The sequence below is a fragment of the Orycteropus afer genome, unplaced genomic scaffold (genome assembly GCF_000298275.1).
Source record: "Orycteropus afer afer isolate SDZICR_OR568_19922 unplaced genomic scaffold, OryAfe1.0 scaffold00428, whole genome shotgun sequence".
In the NCBI taxonomy this organism is placed as follows: Eukaryota; Metazoa; Chordata; class Mammalia; order Tubulidentata; family Orycteropodidae; genus Orycteropus; species Orycteropus afer.
The window spans coordinates 1,068,361-1,077,302 of record NW_006922015.1 but is presented as its reverse complement, the minus strand read 5'-3'; positions in this window follow the sequence as shown (position 1 = coordinate 1,077,302).

Sequence of the window (8,942 nt, the reverse complement as noted above, 5' to 3'; positions counted from 1 at the left end):
CGCTGTGGAAAGTAGTATGGCAATTCCTTAAAAAGTTGGAATTAGAAATACCATTTGACCCAGCCATTCCATTGCGAGGTATATACCCTAAAGAAGTGAGAGCCATGACAAGAACAGACATATGCACACCCATGTTCATGGCAGCACTATTTACAATAGCCAAAAGATGGAAACAACCTAGGTGTCCATCAGCTGAAGAATGGATAACCAAACTATGGTACAAGCACACAATGGAATACTATGCAACCCTAAAGAATAACTTAGAATCTGCAAAACACCGCATAACGTGGATGAACTTGGAGGATATTATGCTGAGTGAAATAAGTCAATCACAGAAGGACAAATATTGTAATACTTCATTATTATAAATGTCAAGGAAAGGTTTATCTATGGAAGGACATTTTCTTTGTTGGTTACCAGGGGTGGAGGGGAGGGGAGGGAACACTGTTAGATAGATAGAGATAAGTTTTGATTTGGGTGAAGAGAAGGACAATGTACCAAATGTGAGTGGGCAATATGGTGGCACTGAGGAAGAGAAAGATATAGAGAGGTACATGGGAGGTACAAACAACAAAGATGAACCCTTTTGCACATACAGTACTGCATTGTCAGTGAAGGCAAATATGGGTATACATGTGGATAGATGGGTGGACAGGCTGAACTACTAGGTATGTCTATGAAGCGGGGAGACCATGTATAGGTTTGGCAGGCAATGGTCCTATAAGTGTATTTGTATGATCTGAATTCCCAGGTGTATAGTAGAGCTGACAAGGGACAAGGCTGTAGTCACTTCCTGGTTATAGCCAGCTACCCAGAGGGACTGAGTAGTTGAACCTGTGGGCTCAGGACCATAGTCACAGGGGACGTCAAGCTCAATTGGCATAAAACACTACACAAAATATTGTTCCACCACCTAATTTGGCAAGTAGAGACTTGGATCATAAAAGCTTGCAAACAGCCATCTAGATGCAATGATAGGTCTCTCCTCCAGAGCAAAGAAGAATGAAGAAAACCAAAGATTCATGAAAAGAATTAGTCCTAGTGACTGGTACACCATATGATCCACAGCCTATACAACTATGAGACCAGAAGAGCTAGATGGTGCCCGGATACTACTGTCAACCACTTGGAAGGGGATCTTTGTAGGAGATCCTGGATAGAAAGGGAGAACAATGTGGAACAAAACTCAAAAGCATTTGGGAAAAAAAAAAAAAGGGGGGGTGGGGAGAGGATCAGATTTGCTGGTCTGATAGAGCCTGGTGGAACCACTGAGACTATGGCTCCTAGCTGCCCTTCAGGTCTGGAATCAAACCCACACCTGTGGCTTCCAGCCAGACAAAAGACAGGTATATGAGTTGAACATTTACCTAAGGTAGATACACTCCTTGGAGAGAACAATCATGGGAGAAAGAAGGGCTGTTTATGCAAAGAGAGAGAGCTCAGGGGGCAGGAGTGCATGGAGAGATGTACACAGGGAAGAGGTAACTATTGGGAAGAAGTGGGAGAGGAGCTGTTGCATTGTGGTAAATTGTAGTCAATGTCATGAGACAAAGTGTATGTGAACTGCCATATGGAAAGTGAATTTGGTCTATAAATTTTCACCTAAATCACAATTAAAACAAAAAAAAGAATGACTGAATTCAACCCTGGTTTCTTTCCTACTTTGCTCTGAAGTATAAATGATAATTATCCTAAGACAAACATGTTTGCAGTTTTAGCTCCACAAATGAAAGCATTCAAATTGAATTCATTACAAGCACCAGGAACATGACCTTAAATGAAGACTTACTGTCTTCTGCTTTAAGTAGGATCTGAACATTCACTTAGTCAGAAGGCTCAGCTAGTATTGAAGTGTAGTAGGAGTAAGGAGAGTAGGGTTTGAATGTAGCTCTTGTGAGAATGAGCTATTGGTCTCAGGAGACTTGCAGGGAGTGAAGCACACAAGGGATGAATCAACCCTACAAATAAGTGTCACCTCCATCCAGGAAACAAGGCTGGTTTCTATGACTTGCCCAAATGTGATAGCTGTTCTTCCTGCATTCATGTCACATTGATGAATGATGCCAGTTACATAGCAAAATATACTGAGTGTTAACCACCATGGGGGAGCTCTGGTAGTACAGTGCCTAAGGTACCTGACTGCTAACCAGAAGGCTGGAGGTTCAAACCCACGAGCCACTCCTCGAAAGGAAGATGGGGCAATCTACTTCTGTAGTGATACTGCCTTGGAAACCCAAGGAGGGGTCGCTATGAGTCGAGTACACCTCGACAGCACATAACAACAACAACACAACCACCATGGAAGATTTCAGAGCTATGTACATCTAGCTGGGGACATTGGAAAGGGAGTGTGACTCTGGAGTTTCCTTGATATTCTTGTAGACATAGATTTACATTGGAATGAGGTCAGGTCATGATGATTTCTATTTTAATTTGTCAATAAACTTTGACAATTTTCAATTCAAACTCATAGGAACCCTACAAGACAGATAGCATTGCCCCGCAGGGTTTCTAAGGCTGTAATTGCACTGGTGGCTTAGTGCCTAAGGCATTTGACTGCTAACCAGAAGTTTGGCTGTTCAAACCCACCAGCCACTCCCCGGAAGGAAGGTTGGGCAATCTACTTCCATAGAGGTACCACCTTGGAAGCCCAAGGAGGGGTCACTATGAGTGGAATCGACTCATTGGCAGTGAGTTTGGGTTTCTTTGGCTTAATCTTTATAGAAGCTGACTGCCACATCTTCATCCCATGAAGTGGCTGGTGGTTTTTGTCATTGTTGTTATTGTTGTTTTATCATTATCTATTTAATTACAAAGGTGTGCAAAACAGAAAAACAAACCTAGTGCCCCTAATAGGTTAACATTGTGACATAAAATATATAAAGCTCGGAGAACCATCTCATCCATCATGGAAAATGGAATCCAAAAGGAAGTTCCAGGCACAGCCAAAATGTACATGGGGAGTCACAATCAATACTGCAGGCTCTGTGGAGCAGGTACAGGGTCTGGGCCATGGGATTCAGGTCACTGGGGACAGGCCACAGGCATCATCAGGCCCTGAGGGGGTGAGGAGAGGCACAGGGGGTGGGAGTGGCCACTGAGCACAGAAAGGGCCCGAGACCGTAAGTGTCCCGAGATGTGGCTGAAGCCATAAATGCCACCTATCCTAAGCAGAGAGCCCCGCCCTGGAGGGTGCACATCAGCCAATGCAGGGTCTGCCCATGGCCTGAAACCTTGGGCCTTTCTGACCAAAAACTGAGTGTGTAACCACTGCACACCAGGGTCCTTCAATTAGCCAATAGACAATCACTGACTGCTATCATCACCAACTTCGTAGTGCCAAGAGGCACATACTTTCCCATATTAAAGAAACTGCCAATTCTTCAGAAATGATTTAGTACTACATTTCTAAACAAGAACATAATACTACATTAAAAAAAAATGAAGTCAATATTTCGCTTAAGCCTCTTCTGGCTGGCCATAGGTAAGCTTTGACATGGAATGGTTGTAAATTTACCTTCACCAAAGACTCATTGTGTGTCATTTGCTGTTATAAATTTATCGGAATCTCTGAAATTCTGGAAATTTCAGTTTCAGGTGCTCACACAACAGCCTTCATGTACCATAAACTAGCTCAGAGCCTTGGGAATTACTATTACCCTATGGAAGCCCTTCCCCAGTTACCCACATGACTCATTCCCTGGGCTCTTTCTGCAAAAGTCACCTTCCCAGAGAAGTCCTTCCAACAATTATTTTTAAAGGTAAGCTTTCCTTCTACTAACCCTAGCCCTCTTCATGCTCTTTTCCCATGTTATTTTTCTCCATGACCTACATAGTTCATATTTTATACCAATCTATTTTTTTGTTATCTATCTCTCCCTAGTAGAATATAAGCACCATTACAGCAGAGATTTTTGTCTTTGTTTTCCCCACTGATAAATGACTGCTTTTAGATAAATTCCTACTTATTACATTCTATAAATATACATTGGATGGTTGGATACAAGGATGGAGGGACCATCACTGGACCCATGGACCTTTCAGCTGACTGATAACTAGCACAGGGAGTGCAGATACAGCAGTAAATAAAGGACAAATCAATTCTTTAGCTCTTCTCTTTCTGCTCATTAGCAGTTGTCACACATCAGCCATGTAAGCCAAATCAACCATTTCAATCATGAACATGATACTGAGCATATCACTATATGGGCATTTTTCACTTATCCAGGACAACCATGTGGTCCTAGTACTTTGGGAAAATCCAGAGAGAATAGTTTTTTTTTTTTTTTTTCCTGATTTGGTTAAAAGAAGGGGTCAAAGTAGCTACAGAAAATGTGTCTGTGATGGTGTCAATAATAATAAGTTTTAGCTGTTTACTGTGTTCCAGATATTGTTCTAAGTCCTTTACCTGTATGAACTAATTTAATGCCCCAAGAAATAGCCTTTATGATCAACATCCATATAGAAAACATCCATGTATAACATGAGTGAATAGATTCATTATGAATGAGCAAAATATAAATTGAAAAAGATTAAGTTTTCCAGTTAGTGTCATTTTTCCATTAAAAGTCTTAATACTCACCCCAGGGAAACAATGTATTGCATGGTATTAAAGACATTTGCATTTTTGTAGTACTCTAAAGCACTCTATTACCAAGGAAAAGGATTTCCACTCAATTAGATCACTATGCAGAGGGTTATGTAGTTTGACTCCCAAAATGTAAAAGGCTTGAGAGACTGTGTGTAAGAAAATAATAATTGAAGACAAGAAAAAGGGTTGTGTTGTGATATGTGTGAACACTGTGGCACTATTCCTTATGAGCAGTCAAGGTATTTCTCTTCTTTAGTTCCTTTATGTGGCTACCCTGAGTGATACAAATTGTTTCTAGTAGAAATGAATCATTCATCTTCACATTGGATATGGCTTGCTGAGCCTAGAGTATTTTCATAGCACTTGTTCTAATGTCAACTGTTGCACTTTGTTTACTTAACATGCATATGAAAGTCCTGAGGTGGTACTAGCAAGTAGGAGACAGCAGGCTCAAGCTGTTATGGCCAGAAAAAGTAAAACACACTGGATCCTCATGAAACATATAAAAGATGTAAATTTGGGTAGGAAGAACACTGGGATTATTATTAGTTATAAAATGTTGTTATCCTGAATTTTCCAGGAAATTGGAATTGATAGAGATACAGTGATCAATGTAATAAGGAAAAGCTGAAGGAAGTAGTCTTGCATCCTCAACGTGTTTGAGTTGCTGATTTCCACTAGATCTTCAGTAAAATAACCCCTAGATAGTTCATTTTATTTTCTACTAAAAACATAGCAATAACCTTATGGCCCAATCTCAAGTTTATTTTTCCAAATGCATACCGTGAACTCACATGGGCCCCTTTGCTTTCACTGACACACACTGCACCCAACAAATTCACACTGCTGACCACAAGGATAATCTAAAAGAGAGTCACTAGAGAAGCATGTAGTTGGTGCTCAATAAATAGTTATTGGATCATAATGGTTAAATGTATAGCATCAAATGCTACATATGACGTAAGTTACTGATAAGCTTCATTCCTTTTTAGCTAAATTTGCTTCTTCCCTATTGTGGAATATACCTGAAGTCTGGTAGCACAGTGCCTAAGGCACTTGACTGCTAACCAGAAGACTTGTGCTTCAAACCCACCAGCCACTCCTCGGAAGAAAGATGGGGCAATCTACTTCCGTAGTGATACTGTCTCGGAAACCCAAGCAGGGGTCACTATGAGTCGGATCTGACTCAACGATACATAACAACAACAACAACCTGAGGTTGAAGCAATAGGAGTCAGAATGATATTAAAAAGGTCACCTCCACATGTGTGATGGTTAATTTTATGTGTCAATTTGGCCAGACAATGATTTGGTCATATGCTGGACTAGTACCTGCTGCATAATGTAACGTGAAGTAATGCAATGTAATGTAAGTACTTGCCATAATTGTAATCTAGCATAATCAATCATCTAGTGTAAATCCAATAATAATTGGAACCTAGACAGCAAAGCAGGAGAAAGAGAAGCCAGGAGGGATGACAGTGTGAGCAGCAGCAGGATCCAGGTAATGAGAGGGTGAAAGAGTTTCAAACAGCTAAGGGAGACAAACTTGTCTGTTGATTTGTCCTACTGTGGTGGCTTACATGTTGCTATGAGGCTTGAGGCTGTGCCACCAGTGTGTCAAACGCTGGCAGGGTTGCACATGGTGCACAGGTTTCAGTGCAGCTTACAGACTGAGACAGACTAGGAAGGAGGAAAAGGCCATCTACTTCTCAAAGAATTGGCCATGGAAAAACCTTATGAATAGCAGAGAAACACTATCTGATACATTACTGAGCAACTTTATGAACAGCCCAGAAACATTGTTTGATACAGTGCAGGAGGATGAGCCACTTAGGTCAGAAGTCTGTCAAAATACAACTGGGAAAGAGCTGCATTATCAGAGTAGAACCAACCTTACTCATATGGAAAAAGTAAAACTTTTGAGACCTCCATTTGCTGACGTGACACGACTCAAATTAAGGAGAAACAGCTGCAAACATTAATAAATAATCAGAACATGGAATGTACAAACTATGAATCTAGGAAAATTGGAAGTTGTCAAAAATGAAATGGAATGCATAAAGATTGATATCCTAGGCATTAGTGAGCTGAAATGGACCAGTTTTGGCCATTTTGAATCAGGCAACCATATGATCTACTATGCCAGGAATGACAATTTGAAGAGGAATGGCATGGCATTCATCATCATAAAGAATGTTTCAAGATCTGTCCTGAAGTACAATGCTGTCAGTGATAGGATAATATCCATATGCCACAAGGAAGACTAGTTAATACTACTGTTATTCAAATTTATACACCAACCACCAAAGCAAAAGATGAAGAAATTAAAGATTTTTATCAGTTTCTGCAGTCTGAAATTGACTGAATGTGAAATCAAGATGTGTTAATTATCACTGGTGACTGGAATACAAAAGTTGGAAACAAAGAAGAATCACCAGTAGTAGGAAAATTTGGTCTTGGTGACAGAAATAATGCTAGAGATCACATGATAGAATTTTGCAAGACCAATGACTTATTCATTGTAGATACCTATTTTCAACACCACATATGTCAGCTATACACGTGAACTTCACCACACGGAGTACGCAGGAATCAGATTGACTACATCTGTGGCAAGAGGTGATGGAAAATCTCAATATCTTTAGCCAGAACAAGACGAGGAGCTGACTGGGGAACAGAACATCAACTGCTCATATGCAGGTTCAACTTGAAGTTTTAGACAATTAAAACAAGTCCACAAGAGCCAAACTGTGGCTTCATTATATCCCTCCTGAATTTAGAGACCATCTAAAGAATAAATTTGATGCATTGAACACCAATGACTGAGAACCAAAAGAATTGTGGGATGACATCAAGAACATGAAGAAAGCAAGAGGTCATTAAAAAGACCAGAAAAGAACAAAAGACCAAAATGGATGTCAGAAGAGACTCTGAAACTTGCCATTGAACAGAGAGTAGCTAAAGCAAATGGAAGAAATGACAAGATAAAAGAGCTGAACAGAAAATTTCAAAGAGCAACTCAAGCAGACAAAGCCAATTACTATAATGAAATATGCAAAGACCTGGAGTTAGAAAACCAAAAGGGAAGAATGTGGTCGGCATTTCTCAAGCTGAAAGGACTGAGAAAATAATTTAAGCCTCAAAGGGCAATATTGAAAGATTCTTTGGGCAATACAGTGAATAATATAGGAAGCATCAAAAGAAGATGGAAAGAATACACAGAGTCACTGTACCAAAAAGAACTGGTCGATCTTCATCCATTTAGGGAGGGGCACATGATCAAGAACCAATGATATTGAGGGAAGAAGTTGAAGCTGCACTGAAGGGATTAGCAAAGAACAAGGCTCCAGGAATTGACAGAATACCCAGTGGGATGTTTCAACAAACGGAGTGCCCCATGAGGAGGCACTCATTCAGTCATGCCAAGAGATTTGAAAGACAGCTACCTGGCCAAATGACTGGAAGAGATCCATATTTGTACCCATCCCAAAGAAAGGTGATCCCACAGAATGTAGAAAGTATTGAACAATATCATTAATATCACATGCAGGTAAAATCTTACTGAAGACAATTCAAAAACAGTTGCAGCAGTATATTGACAGAGAACTTCCAGAGGTGCAAGCTGGATTCAGAAGAGAATGTGGAACAAGGGATATCAGATAGATCTTGGATCAAAGCAAAGAATACCAGAAATATGTCTACCTGTGCTTTATTGACTATGCAAAAGCATTTGATTCTGTGGATCACAACAAACTATGGATAACATCGAGAAGAATGGGAATTCCAGAGCACTTAATCGTACTCATGAGGAACTTATACATAGACCAGGAGGCTGTCATTTGAACAGAACAAGTGAACACTGCATGGTTTAAAATCAAGAAGGGAATGTGTCAGGGTTGTTTCTTTCACTATAGTTACTCAATCTGTATGCTGAGCAAGTAATCTGAGAAGCTAGACTATATGAAGAATGTGGCATCAAGATTGGAGGAAGAATAATTAACAACCTGCAATACACTGATGACACAACTTTGCTTGCTGAAAGTGAGGATAACTTGAAGCACTTACTGATGAAGATGGAAGAATGCAGTCTGCAGTATGGATTACATCTCAGTGTAAAGAAAACAAAAATCCTTACAAGTGCATCTGTAAGCAGTATCGTGATAAATGGAGAAAAGATTGAAATTGTCCAAGACTTCACATTGCTTGGTTCTACAATCAATGCCAATGGAAGCAGCAATCAGGACATCAGATGACATATAGCACTGGGTAAATTAGCTGCAAAGGACCTCTTTCAAGTGCTGAAGAGCAAAGATGTTTCCTTGAGGACTAAGGTGTGCCTGACACAAGC